This window comes from Colobus angolensis, unplaced genomic scaffold (assembly GCF_000951035.1).
Source record: "Colobus angolensis palliatus isolate OR3802 unplaced genomic scaffold, Cang.pa_1.0 Scaffold70, whole genome shotgun sequence".
NCBI classification, from domain to species: domain Eukaryota; kingdom Metazoa; phylum Chordata; class Mammalia; order Primates; family Cercopithecidae; genus Colobus; species Colobus angolensis.
In genome coordinates, this window is record NW_012120710.1 from 550598 (window position 1) to 566652 (window position 16055).

Here is a 16055-nt window from a genome sequence, read left to right on the forward strand (position 1 = left end):
CATTCATTTCTCTCTTGCCTGTCGCCATTTACTATGCCGTGTACAACATGTCTTTTGCCTTCCACCATGATTGTGAGGCCTCCCCAGCCACATGGAACTGTGAGTCTATTAAACCTCTTTTTCTTTATAAATTACCCAGTCTGGGGTATGTTTTTATCAGCAGTGTGAAAACTGACTAACACAATTTTATAAATTTCTTTGACCTTGGCTTCAGGCAAGGTCACAGATGAGATCTCAACAAATTCTAAAGGATTTATTTTAGACATATCTGGCTACAGTGCAATAAAATATTTTTAAAAAATAATAATTGATTAAAAAAGAATGCACCACTATTCAAATTACATGTACAAGAATACATACATTTCAGTGTTTCATACAGTGTAATATACTGAAATGATTATAAGTGATTCAATTTTTTCCCACTTCTTCTGCTCCATAAATATGTACTTCCAGAAGAAAAAATGACATTGATCAACATATGCAGACTAGCATAAAATGAAGACATTATGTCCACCAAGTGTTAACATCACAGGGAATTCTATGATTAGATCCTTGTAAAAGCTATGAAAAAAGTGACTTTTGGGAGGAAACCAAATGAGACATAGTCCCTGGAAGTACAGAATACAATTTAGAGTGCAGTGAATTCCTGCTTAAAGAAACTAAAATAAAACAAATGTAATGGAGCTAGAGATCTTCTTAGACTAAAGCAGAGTCAATTAAAAAAATTGTGAAGACATGGTCTTACACGCAGAGTGTTCATAAATCAATACCTGTTGAAAATTTCCTAAAGAAAACCATATAAGAAAATAATCATATACAATAGAAAGATTTGCATCCAAGATTTGCAGATAGAGAAAAATGTCAGAATGAGATGTTTGTGTTTTATTTTTATTTTTATTTTTTTTGAGATAGGGTGTTGCTGTATTGCCCAGAGTGGTATGTTTTCAGTGACATGATTATAATTCATTGCAGCTTCAACCTTCCCAGCTCAAGCAATTGTCTCACCTCAGCCCCCTGAACAGGTCACAGATTCATGCCACCATATCCAGCTAATGTTTTCAATTTTTTGTAGAGACGAGCTCTCGCTATGTTGCTCCTGGGCTCGAGCAATCCTTCCACTTTGGCCTCTCAAAGTTTCGAATTATAGGTGTCTGGCACTGAAACTGGACAGAATAAAAATTATAAATAAACACGATTTGAGTATGCAGAGAAAAAAGAGTCACTAACATAAGACAAAGATGGGATGGGATAAGAAGCATGAATTCTAAAAACCAAACAAACATAATGCAATACTACCTTACTCCTGCAAGAATGGCCATAATCAAAAAAACAAAACAGTAGATGTTGGCATGGATGTGGTGATCAGGTAACACTTCCACATTGCTAGTAGGCATGTAAACTAGTACAAACATTACAGAAAACAGTGTGGAGATTCCCTAGAGAACTGAAAGTAGAACTACCATTTGATCCAGCAATCCCACTACTGAGTATCTATCCAGAGGAAAATAAGTCATTATATGCAAAAGTTACTTGCACATTCATGTTTATAGCAGCATAATTCGCAATTGCAAAATCGTGGACCAATGCAAATATATATGATGGAATACTACTCAGCCATAATCAGGAATGAATTAACAGCATTCACAGCAACCTGGATGAGATTCGAAACTATTATTCTCAGTGAAGTAATTCAGGAATGGAAAATCACACATCATATATTCTCACTGATATGTGGGAATTAAGCTATCAGGGTGCAAAGGCATAAGAATGATACAATGGACTTTGGGGACTTGTGAGTAAGGGTGGGAGGGGATAAGGGGTGAGGAATAAAAGACTACAAATAGGGTGCAGTGTCTACTGCTCAGGTTATGGGTGCACCAAAATCTCACAGATCACCACTAGAGAACTTACTCATGTAACCAAATACCACTTGTACCCCAATAACCTATGGAAAAATTTTAAAAAATAAATAAAATAGATATTTTTATTTTTGAAATTAGAAATTGGCTCCCTAAGAATATGAAATATTGCCCCCAAGAGAAGTCATCTAATGCTCTAGACACTGCCAATAAACTGATGAAAACATATATATTTTTTTGTCAACAACTTGCATTAGAGCTGTCCTCATCACTTGCTTTTCTTCTAAAGCTCTCATGTTTCTAGTTGTTTGCTTGATCTTAACAACTGATTCCATGCTTTGTTGAAATGTTTGTGATCTGATTCAATGTGTTTGTTTCCATTTTTATTTCATGCTATCCCAGCTCTTGCAACTTGCATGTCCTCATTATGATTGATCAATTCAGCTACAAAGATCACCTTATCTGACCAAGGACTATTCGTTAATTTTTACTAGTTTATCTGATCTTGGCTAACCTTATATCCTTTGCCATTCACTCTGAACCACAGTCATGATGACTCAGGATTGTAGATCTCTTTCAATTAACAACTATTTTTTTTGTAAAATATCTATAGCAGAGAAGAATCTATGGAAAAAATGCAACATGAAAAATTGAGGACAGCATATGAACAATATTCTGACTGGATTATAAACCAAGAAAGTGATTAATCAGATTAATAACTAGGGATTTACAGTAAAATAACTGATACATGTTTATATTTTGCACTGATAAAATTGATATTTATTTATGGACCAAGCACCAGATAACTGGAGACTCCAGGGCTGGTTTGTTGGGCATATGACTGGTGATAGGTGAATGGTACACAGGGGCCCAGAAGAGCAGATTGAAACTTACTAGGATCTCAATTCTTATTATACTTTTGGACATTAGAAAACAGACCACCAGTGGGACTGAAAATTCTGTGGGCCAACTCTAAGCTCATCTTTGTTCAAAACTCTATATGCCCCAACTTACAAAAACATTATTTTCTAAAGAAAGCCATGCCTCTTACTCATCTGAAGCTAAGATTCAATGGCCAATGGTACAAGAACTTTGGGGATACTAACAAATGAGCAATTTGAAATTTGTTTACCAGTTTTCGATGGATTGTTCACTAGGTGCAGATAAAGTTTTGTGATGTTGAATCAGGACCCTGTAAACATTCCTCATTTGCCAGCTGTCTGAGTGGTAAGCTTCATCAATAGAGAACACTGGAGTGACTGCGAGGGGATGGAGGCAGGAAGACACTTCCCTCCCAAGGTCCTACTCTTCACCATTATTCAGTAATTTTTATGAAGATTATTGGGTTTTAATAATATGTATTTTAAAGAATATACTTAAAAATATACTTAAAGAATATAAGAAGGACATTTTCAATTAGCGTATTTGTTTTATCTTTTAGGAAATGTAGCATTCTGCTCAGGAATCAATAGAGAAAACTCCTACCTACATATAAAATTTGTCCTTGACATAGATAGACTCAGCTTTATATGTTATTTTCAAGATTAACTTCACAATTATTTGATTTTTGCCTTCAACCTCTGTGGTGCTTGCACATTCCTGTCTTTAAGTATCATATTCAAAATAAAAATAAAAGAGATTATCACAGAGATGAAGAATGTTACATGAATTCAGTCATTCTATGTGATTACTTACAGTTTATGTGTTTACATATTGTTAATGGCTGAGACATTTAAAAGTTTGCTAAATCAATATCAAAAAGACAGATGCACAATGTTATAACTTTTTGAATTCAATATACTTTGGGATTTTGATGACTCTCTATCAAGTATACCTTTATATGTACATATTTTCCTAACTATACATGTATATATCACTTTACATAAAAATACTTTTCAAAATTAAACCAACCAAAGTGAAAGTATTCTGTGATCCCCTATGGATAGATATAAATTTATGTATCTGGCTATGTGGCCTAAGAATTGCAAAGAAGATCTATTTTGACAAAGTCATTAATACATTTCCAGATGATTTTTTTAAGAAAATATAAACTAGTATTTAGCTTCCATAGTACATGTTGAGCTTCATTACTGACTTAGGCTAGTATTTATATGTAAGGTTTACCCCTTTTAAAAAAAAACACATTAAAATAATTAAAGAGCATTAATGCATTACTTTTTTCCTTCCTTGTATTTCACTATTATTTCTTTTTAATGGAATGACTATATATTCAGTTTAATAAAATATTCAGCATATATTTCTTTTCTAGACATTATCATACTTAGTTTCATTACCAATTATTGTTAAAAATATTATTTATAGATGAGCACTGTAAAATTATTTGCCATGTGTCATAAATTATTATTATACTTTTTTTTATTCAACTGTTCAGATATATCTCATCAGACAAAAGAACTGCTCTTAAGTTGGTTTCTTTCTTCTCTGTGATTTGCTTTTCAATTCTTGTTCTGAATCTAAAGGCTATAAGGACCAAAATTTAAAGGCAAGATTTTGAGAGCTTTTGTCATTTATCATGCTTTCTCCAGCATAGACTTTAAAAATTATTGTACAGAATATTTGGTTCTTTATTCAATCTACTATTTTTTTTTCTGTGTTATGAGAGGATAGTAAGTAAAATGACTATATACATTTCTGGTTTGTATATCCTCAGTATGCCAGGTATTAAAGTAATTGGAAGTATCTGACTTGACAAGGTAAGGCTAAGAAGTGTGACATCTTAGTTCAGAAGAGAAATCTTGTAACCTTATAATCTAGAGGGACTGGACTAAACTTTCTGGGCTCCATCTATCATTCCTAACTAAAAGGAACTAGCTTCTCCTTTTGTCTTGTGTATTACTATCCAATTACAAAGGGTCACCACTAAAGCAAAAATGGCAACTCAAGCACACTTAAGGCCATATGAGGAAAACATCTTTAGAGTTTCCAAACAAATAGTTTACCAGGTTACATAGTTTTAGACAGGAAGCCAATTATGATCATCTAGCATTTTTGAAACAAAGAATATTTTTATGAGGAAATATTGTGTTATTTCATATAGAATGTGAATTTAAACTTCTGTGTAACACAAAAGACTTGCCTAAACACCATGCTAAGAGACTTGGCCAAGTTTAGCTCAGCTTATATGTGCACTAGGTGATGGATTTCTCCTGAAAAGTGACCCCAGCCTCCATGTTGAGACTTTGCTGAAAATAGCACGAACCTGCCAGACTGCAAAACATACGCTGTTCAGCTGATGTTCCTGAACAATTAGCAATTATTTTCCACTTCCTTTTTATGTAATATTCTATTTTCATATAGTCCTACTAGTCCCTTGTTTTCCTCATTTTTATTTCCTCATATTTCCTTTTTATTCATATCAGTTTTCTCTTTATAAACCTCAGTACCTTTGTTTCAGTTGGAGTTGAGCTCAGTTTAGACAGTAGTCTCTATCCCCTACTTCAGTAGTCAAAATAACATCTGCCTTACAATCTTTAACAAGGACCTTGCTTTGATTTTCTTTGGCAGAAACACATATATTCTGTTTGATTGTATTTTGTTTATACAGAAGATGTTGTTAAAATGCACAGTGAAAATGCCTAGTCTTTCTGATTTCAAATCAACAGATTGAAATTCCAGTGAATCTTGTTTTTCTTTTTTTTAACTTTAAAAATAAACACTTGTAAGCATAAAAATTCAATTATTTGAGGTTTTCTAAAATTATAATTACACAATACTTAATGTTTAACCAAGAGTAAAATATTTAAATAAATCAGGAATTACAGGTTTTATGAAATGTAGAGGAGAATCTTGCCACAACTTAATGCATAGATGTGGAATTAAATGGAATGATCTACGGTGTCATGCCTACCAGCCTTAGATCTCAAAGAGTGCTAATATCTCTTTTCCTTCTTTATGGACTTAACAAACTTTTGATAACCAAAAAAGCAACATTTTATGACAGAGTAAGAATTTCCATGCAGGCCAGCACACGCAGAGAGTAGAACTGGAACCAGGTGAGGTTGTGGGCAGTTGGCACAGGTACTTGGTTGCTTTTTGGTGTGTGACAAACTCAATCCAGAAGACTTCTTAAGACTTCACAGGCTGAACATAATGAATGATCCATAACCATGGAACATTCTCTCTACAGCTAAAATAAAATCAAAGAGACAACAACTTATAGAATAAACTAGAAAAGATAAATATGTGAAATTTTTTTGCACAAGTTTAAAATGAGTGCCACATAACAAGGATGAAAACTAAAATATTTTATTTCAAAGTGATTATAGAGATTTTGGTTTATGGACTAGAATTTGTTGGATGCATAAGTTTTCAAGATGTGAAGAGAGAACTTAAGAGAGAACAAGTATTTCTAGCCTAGAGAGTGGAAGAAGTTAAAGCCAAAAGGAAATACACATATATACACACACACACACATATATATACACACAGATATATATACATATATACACGTATGTATAATTTAAGAATACAAAGTTTAATTATCTGCCATAACAATTATTAATGGATGTTATATACAAGGTTCAAAATAGTAATGGATGTGGTATACAAGTTTCAAAATAGTATCAAAGCCTAGAGATAGGAAACAAATCTATGACAAGGTTCAGGTCCACTTCCAGGCAAAGCTGATAAGAAGTTAGTATTGAGCAGGAGTTAGTATTGACATTATATCAGTGGATTAATGTTTAAAAGCATGAAACTAGTTGTATTTAGTTTGAATCTTAGAATACCTGGTGGAATTATTCTCACGATAAAGAGGTTCTCAGTAAACATTTGCAATTATTACTCTCTTTTTGGTATTGTGGTTTTTAGAATCTAAGTGGTGCTCAATATTTTAATTTGAGGCATTGTACTTCCATTTGTTTTTGCTGTTGAAATAATTATAGACTAATAGACAAAGAATAAGAATGTGTGTCAGTATTTGGCTTACCATGTCAAAACCAAACACTGCTATATAGAAGCCTCATATTTCTGGCTGGAGACATTTTGGCAACTTATTTCTTTCAAGTCAATTATTTTTTTATTTTGTTTTATTTTTTCAGAAAAAAAGCAACCACAGCTATAAAGCAAAGAATATAGTTACATGTATACTAGTATCTTCTTTTTATAATAATTTTTAAAAGTCAAATTTGAAAGCTCTAGTAGTTTAAAATTTATCAGTGATAGGAACAAAATGTTAGCATGAAAAATTAGGAAGGCATTAAATATAATGGCAATTAGAGTTTCATTATGTCATTCCGATTTAATGAAAATGAATTATTTTTTTCATCATCAATATTTATTGAGCATTTACAGTGTACTAGCACAATAGAACATACAGAAAACATTGTCCTCGCTCTTGAGGAGCTTACATTCTAAAAGAAAAAATACACTTTTTTTAAAATGGCATTTTTGTTTGGTGTTTTCTGCACAGTACTGAGGAAATATTTTGTTAAAGTGAGCTTTGGGTGTAACTTAGTCCCATCATTATTTAGAGAAGAAAGGAAGAAGAAAGAGGAAGGATATTAAAGGCAGACAATGACAGACCATTCAGGATAGGTAGGGTTTTAAAGGGAGATAAACACAATCTCATCAACTAAGGACAGATTTGTTACAGTAAATAGGATGAGGAAAATAGTCTGTGGGATGCAAGCAAAGGAAGTAGGATGCCTTAGACATTGAGTGGAGCCAGAAAGATCATGTGGCCTTTTCCCAAGTACATGGCCACCAAGTAGGAATGGTTGGTGACAAGACAGAAGGCTAAAAAGGAAGGTAATCTTGTGCACCTGACAAATAGAATAAAGGATCAAAATCGAAGGCAGGCTGTAAGAGTATCAAGAAATTCTTAAAAACCAAAAAGTGATTTGGAAACACAAAACTTATAGTTAATGCTACCCAGTGTCATGATGAACCAAGAACATTATGGCTTCCTAAGTTAGAAAATGCCATATACCAAAATTTTAAATGGAACATATTACATTGTTTTCCAATCAATCTCCCCTCCCCCCAGAAAAAAAAAAAGGAACTCATTTTTTTCAGGGTGGAGATGAAGAGAGGGGATCATGGGACATGGAAACAGTAGTTATATTAGTAGTTTTGTTGTTACGATAAATTTCTTGTTTAAACTTGGTAAAAGCCCATTAGCTGCCAAGAGGGAATAAGGAATAAATTTCAAAAAACGTACAATTTCCTTTAGAGAAGTTTCAGAACCAAAAGACTAATTTACATGAAAAGCTGTAGAGAAAGTAGTTGAAAAGTCCATTCATAAAACTTTTATTCCACTTACATGAATTTAATACACGTGTTCTTAACAATTATGCTTGGATTGTTCATGAAAATTTCATAAGACATTAAACAAAGCTAGCCATCATCTCAAGTTATTTCCCTGTTAACTGTTTTTACAGCACATGCCTGTTAGGCAAGTATCAAAAAAAAAAAAATCATAAAAGCAAAACACTTTAAAAGAAAGTTAAATACATGGGTTTTTGTTTTACTGCTGTGCTTGATATACATGAAGTAATCAGTACCAAGCAATTCATTTTTACTACATCTTTACTTTTACATTTGTTCTTAGGTTGCCTAAAACATTTAAATACAAGTAAAATGAGTGTAGTAAAAATAATGAAAGCTAACAGCAGGTAACTTTACAAATAATGGAATGTGAACCATTTCTGACCTTAAAATGGGTCACAACTTTGTCTAAAGGAACACTTCTGCAGCTGTAGTCAAAGATGTGCACATTGAGATTGAGTGTTCCACAGATACACATAGTTTAACCTGTGGTGTCCATGGGGTATGTTTCTACCACAGCATTCTAAGTGCTCCAGACCTTAAAGTACCCACAGTTACTACACCTGTGACTGGAACCAATGATCCCTTTTATTCCCCACCAGGACAAACCAATATGTAGGCCGTTTTCTTTGCTTAGACACAGAAGCGGTTTTACACTGGCCCTTGTGAAGCCACAATGTACCAAAAGTACTATGCCAAACATTTATAGCTTGTATAAAAATTCCACATCCCCATATTGGCCACCTCAAGATGAAAACAGATAACTCCCTAAATGTTAACTGGCTCTACTCCCCTAATATTAAACGTAAAATCCACATGGGAAATACAGAAATTCAAATAGAAGTAACATAAACCTGTCATAAATCGTAAACAAAAAGCTATTTGTGGGACAGCATGGATGACAAATGGTCTACTGTGTAAATTTTAGAATGAGGCAGACAAAAGTTGGAAGTCCAGTTAATTTTCCCCTCCTTCTCCTGCTTCGGCTTTGCCTCCTTGGGTATCCGATGTCCACAATGTCAAGTTGTCTCTGAGTAATTGCATTATTACCGTGCTGTCTTTGTATGACCCTTCACTTAATGTATCAAGTTCAGCAATGGCTTCATCAAAAGCTGTCTGTGCAAGAGAGCAGGCTTTCTCTGGGGAGTTCAGAATCTCATAATAGAACACAGAGAAATCAAGAGCCAGGCCCAGTATGATAGGATGTGTTGGTTGCATTTCCTTTTTGCTGATTTCAAAATCTTCTTGGTATGCTTGTTGTGACTGGTCCACAATCCCTTTCTTGTCATCACCAGCGGCAAACTCAGCCAAGTATTGATAGTAATCTCCTTTCATTTTCAAATAGAAGACTTTGCTCTATGCTTGTGAAGCACTGCAGATCAAGAACTTTTCCAAAAGAGACAGTACATCATTGCAGATATCTCTTAGCTCCGTCTCAATTTTCTCTCTGTATTCTCGAGCCATCTGCTGTTTTTTCTCAGCACCTTCCGTCTTTTGTTCAATACTTGAGACGACCCTCCAAGATGCTCTACGGGCTCCTACAACATTGTTATAAGCAACTGAGAGAAGATTCCTCTCCTCATTGGATAATTCAGTTCCTTGCTCAGTTACAGACTTCATGCAGGCTGCCATGTCATCATATCGCTCAGCCTGCTTGACCAGCTTGGCTTTCTGAACCAGATCATTTTTATCCATGACTGGATATTCTTTTTGTCTCCTAGAAGCAAGGTTTGAGGGACGTCATAGTCCCCAGGGTTCCAGCTGGTGGTGGGAGTGGACTACAGGCTGGGTAACAAGGACGGTAGTCAAAAATGAATTATTTTTAAAGAGTTTTAAAAATAAGGGAAAATGTGCAACTAATGTGAGATGCTGAACGTGTTTATTTGCTTCACTGTGGTAAAATTTTTACTCTGTATTTATATCCCATAACATCACTTTGTATACTTTCAATATACAAAATAAAATTTATTTAAAATATAACATTTGATGAACTCTCTTACTGAAAGACCCGCATAAATTAGTCAGTACTATCATGACATTCATGTTATGTTCAAGTTTGTTCTCAATCTTCCTCATAATCCTTCTGTTACCATCAGCAGCAATTTCTCTTATTTCACTTTTCAACTATTTCAAAATGTATGCACTATCCTAAAACCTCTGTTAAATGTTTCCATTAAAACCACACACACAAACACACACAAAAACAGATTGTGATACTCACAATGGTTTCTTAACGATTGTCTTCAAGCATTAAAAAATGCATATACGTACTCAGCATTGTGTTCATATTCAGAGTCACTGCTGCTCCCCAGGTCTTCATGTAAGAATTCATCAACACATGCTATGTAGTTAAGAAAAAAAAAACCCTGTACATTCATGAAGGATCATTAATGACTGCTTTTAATGCATTGAGCAAATCTGTAGTTGACATCAATTTTGTGTCCAGTTTAACAGCTTCCCCCCTAGCCTTCATGTGAACAATGTTATCAGGTTGATCTGCAAACAAAGGAAGCCTCCTTCACATAAGGATCCCATGGCAGATCCTCTCATAGGTGCCGTTGGCTCCACCATGAGTTATGAAAACTTTGGTTTTTGGATGACCTAGGATTCGATGAATTTCTGAATAATTATTCATTGTAAGTCTTAGAAATAAAATGAGCAATGCACAATATGAAGCAATGAAACGGGCAGTGTTCTCTAGATAACAAATTACTATTACAGTACAACTGCATTAAAATTGCTTTAGATCTCAGAGAAAGAAGCACCTCTGGGGCAAAAAGTGAAGGTTCCACAAGTGGTATGTGACTTGAGGCTTGAAGAATGAATACAAGATTGTCAAGTGGACAAATAGAAAGGGCACACCATGAATAAAGAAAACCTGCATATCCCCCACTCCAGCCCCCAAAACCAGAATGCATGATAGAACATGTTCTTTCAGAGAAATAGTAAAGTCACAGAGTGTGATAGGGTGTGGTGTCCAGGTCAGCAGGGAGTGCGATGGTGGTGATTCTTGAATAGAGGAAGGACAGGCCACACTCTATCACAAAATGCATTAACACTTCATAATAAAGACTGGGGATTTATTCCCATAGAAAATACAGTCACTGATAATAAAATAAGGGCTGTTATTTTTCAGTTGTATTTGAAATATCTATATATTAGGAGAAAGTATAGGTGTAACATTCAAATTAGGAGACAGACAAACCAGAAAATTATTGGAAAGTTATCTGTGCAATGTAACTACACTAGAAACAAAGGTAGTTTGTTTCTGACCATAAATGATATGACTGTGTATGATCAAATGCAAACTGTTGTAGTTTATTGTATTTTTCCCCAGGACTGGGATGGTAATGTAATGAAGTTAGATTTTGAGTTTTTAAATAACAAATGGTGAAAGAGTTAGTTTTCTGTTGGATCATTTTCAACCTGTTTGGCTGATGATACCCACTTATACAGCTGAGTATTGGTACTAATGTATCTGATTTCCTGTCACCAAATTTCCATAGAACCATACAGATAAGGGACTGTAATGATGACAACACGTGGACACATAGAGGGCCACAACACACCCTGGGGTTTTCAGAGGGTAGAAGTTATGAGGAGGGAGAGGATCAGGAAAAATAACTAGTAGGTACTAGGTTTAATACCTGGGTGATGAAATAATCTGTACAACAAACCCCTATGACACAAGTTTACCTATATAACAAACCGTCACTTGTACCCCTGAACTTAAAGTGAAAGTTAAAAAAAAAAAAGTATTTTGTCATATGAGTCAAATTCAAATTATAGCATACTTGTAACTGTGGAACAAATCATCACTCGTATCCCTGAACTTAAAATGAAAGTTAAAAAAAAAAAAGTATTTTGTCATATGAGTCAAATTCAAATTATAGCATACTTGTAAGAATTCTAAAATGACAAAGAGATCACCTAGTTAAATGCCTTCCATAAAGCTGGTAAGGATATGAGGACAGGACAGGTTAAGTAACCGAACTATGGAAACCTGAAGTGAAAATAATTAATTAATCAATTAATTAATTAAATGAAATATTTGGTTGGTGTAAAAGTAATTGCAGTTTTTAAAAAAGTAATGTCAAAAACCTCAATTACATTTGCACCAACCTATTTTTTATTTATTTTTACATTAAATTAGATTAAACGCAATCATGATGTTTCACACATAATGACTTAGACAAACAAGATAATAAGTGATAAATTCAAACATTTAAGTAATTGTTAAGCAGTCACAATTCTAATGTAAAGGATAATAATAAATTACTAATCATCTACACCTTTTTCTATTAATGTACTTACCATACTCACTTTCATCTACAGAATTTAGTATTAAGCTTTGTATTTTTAAATCAATTAAATTGGAGAGAACTTACTTTTATTCACTTGTGCCATAAGTTAAATTTGAAAGCTGATGATTTACAAAAAATCAAATATATGCAATCATTTATGTATGAGAACTAAGTTAGTTCTGCTTAGAAATTACATATAACTTGTTTCTAATTACAAATTACTAAGCATTTCTTCCATAAAAAAAATCAAGTGACAGCGAGGCACGTTGGCTCACGCCTGTAATCCCAGCACTTTGGGAGGCTGAGGCGGGTGGATCACAAGGTCAGGAGATCAAGACCATCCTGACTAACATGGTGAAACCCCGTCTCTACTAAAAATACAGAAAATTAGCTGGGCGTGGTGGTGGACACCTGTAGTCCCAGCTACTCGGGAGGCTGAGGCAGGAGAATAGTGTGAACCCGGGAGGCAGAACTTGCAGAGAGCCAAGATCATGCCACTACACTCCAGCCTGGGCAACAGAGTGAGACTCCATATCAAAAAAAAACAAAAAAAACAAAAATTCCAGTGGCATTTTCACATATATTCAGAATGTTATCATATTTGCTAGCATTATAAATTCTTTAACTATTGGACTGACTGATAGTTCATAAATAATAAGGCATTTGAAAATTTTCCAAAATTGTGATGATGCTAAATTTTGTTCAACTTACTGTTAACTTTTCAGTGACAAACTACAAAGCATAGACAGCAGTGATCATTATGGTCATCTATAGCTAAGCCATTTGGTATATGCCTAATACCAAAATGAAGTACTGATCTTGGAGTTACCAAGCAATCTTCATAAACTAGACTATAATGAACACATTTTTAACATATATTTGCTATATAAGCATTAAATGTAACTTCAGGTTTGCAGCAAAAAAATTAGTATAGGTGATTACAGGAAAGCTATATAGGATATAAAACTAAAGAATATCTCATAAATATTTAACACAATATTTAGATCAAAGTTGTATTGTACATATTCGAAAGTTAGTTATTACTGTATTTTATGGGGTATCTGAACCTCTCTCCATACCTGGCTTCCTTCTGCTTGACCCTGATCTGAAGTGTCTGGCACATATTAGGAAATTAATAGTGTTAGTAACAACAAGAAATAGCAATAATGTTACTAGTCAACATTAATTCAAATCACTGACTAGGTATCAAATATATTTTAACAGTTTTGTCTCTATTAACTGCTTTTCCCACACAATGCAATATAAGATTTGTACTACTATTATTAGAGTAGTCATAGTCATCTCGGATAAGAATATTCTCGAATAATTTTATCAACTGTTGCCTGAACTCTTACATCCATCTCGTAAATGCTACTTTGCATAGTCTTAGCCCTCTGCAGTCAAAACCAAGCACTGTATCTTAAGGCTTTTTTTAAGTGAAGTCTGATCATATCTTTCCCCAGCTCAATTTTTTTTTCCCCCTCTGGCTCCCCAATGCCTTTGTTACATGTTTCAAATGTATTTCTGTTATCTGATTCCAAACTATCTCTCTAAGGAAATCTGCCTCTTTATTCAACCTCTTCCTGCTAAACTAAACTTGGAATCTTTGGAACTGAACTGTCATTACTACTCTACTTGCTTTCATTTTGTGTCTTCCTCTCACTTGACCTGTTTCTGCAAATCATTCAGGTCTCACTTTTATGATCAGTGTTGCTGGTGTACTTACTATTCCTACTGAATGTTCTGTAAGCATTGTGGTCCTTCCTTTCTAAAACATTTTATACACATTTTATGACATGCTTTTTATTCTACAACTCCAAATAGAATTTAAAGTCTATGGGAGTAGAAAAGGTGCCTAAATTTGTTTCTTTGCAAATCCACCACTTACCTCTGGTGTATTTTAATCACTTTATAAATAGTTTTTGAGGAAATGATTTATACTGTCTTATGTGTTGAGTAATGAATTCCTTAGTTTCAGTGACCCTATTCTTAGTGTCTCACAGGCATCTCACTTTATTCTATAATGATAATGATAGTTATCTTAGACAGGAGGTTAGCAGGTTTTCAGTGGGATCCTTTAACAAAATCAAAGCTTGGTGAGTTTGAGAGAGAAAATACTAAATACTATTCGGTTCTAATTAGCCATATTTCTGTTTCCCCATTGTCTTAGACAATGCAGTGGGTCTCCCTGAATGAGTAAAATAACAGACAGCATAATGAGACTATTGTCATGTGAATAGACTGTGTAATTTTCCAAAATATGTTGGAATAATACAGCCAATGCTTTAGAAAGTATCTGTGCATTAATGAAATAATTACACTAACGTGTACATAATTTGTATCAATAATTTGTGTTATATAGTATATATATACACACACATACATACACATATATATGAAAGGTAAAGTGAGAGGAGACTGTCTCTAACATCATCTAGCCATTAAAATAACGCACTATAAAATTGAATATGCATTTATTTTATCTCTAAAGACATACATGTAAACAACTATTTTAGCCCCAGAATCAAGTAATCTTAACATATCCATGGAAACAGGTTTCCCAGGAGCATCCATTTTAGTTTCTACTATTTAGCAAACTGGTTCCTGAACCTTGGCTTTCCGAGTGAATGTGATGTTTTTGAGAGAATGTCTGAATTTCTGATACCCACTAATGCTTTTGGTTATGTTAAGAACTGACGAATATTGTTTATAGAAATATTTGCAAATAGCAGCTGGAATGTTTTCATAAATTGTGGAAATAAAAATTAGTGCTCACCCTTAGTTTTGGCAGAGTTTTTAAACGGAGGAAAATAGATTTTAGAAAGTAAAGACTAATTACATATATCTCCAAGCATTAATCGGGTTTTATGTATTTAAAACAGACTTGTGAGCACTTAATAAAGAAATGCATAATTATTAAAAACCTCAAAATACAGGGTTTTTTTTTTTTGCATCTGGAGATAAAGATAATGTATTTCTCACCTGTGAAGAGTCCTTTAAGTAATATGAAATAAATATTTTCATTTTTAATAATGAAACTGATCTGTACAAAGACATGCAATTTCCTCAGTGCTACACAACTGTGCTAGAAATATATATGTGCCTCATCAATCTATGTCTTTGTTTATCGAGATATTAGGAAGACGTCTGCTGAGTTTTTATAAGATAAAAATGAATATATGGAAAATGTATATCTAATTGCTTAAATAAATCTGAAATTCACTAATTCATGGTCGTATGACTTCCTACAGTGTCCTGCATGAGTGATGGCCACAGGCTTCTATCTGATCCGGTAACAGCAGACTTTTCCCCATATTTGTAAGATTATTGATCATTTTATCTTTGCATTTTATCATTTCACCTATAAAACATACAGTTTTTTGATTTTATATTTATATAAACTTACCTTAAAAGGCACAAGGAAAGGTAGGGCTTCATACTACCAATTAAAAACTTACAGAGTTCTTCACTGTAAAACTAATCCCATTTCCTTTAAAAAAAAAAAAAAAGTATGATCTTATTCTCTTTGTCAAGCTCACAGTTTTTTTTTTTTTTTCTATAGTGGGCAATCCATAGATATAGACATTCCTAAAAGAAATAAAAG

At 33.7% G+C, this 16055-nt stretch overlaps 1 pseudogene across 1 annotated transcript; it reads right to left on the reverse strand.

Moving 5' to 3' along the window:
- Positions 1-8113: 8113 nt before the first annotated feature.
- On the reverse strand, positions 8114-9869 carry LOC105501236 (annotated as a pseudogene). Its single transcript, XR_001000154.1, has one exon. The product of XR_001000154.1 is annotated as a 14-3-3 protein zeta/delta pseudogene (transcript).
- Positions 9870-16055: the final 6186 nt, after the last annotated feature.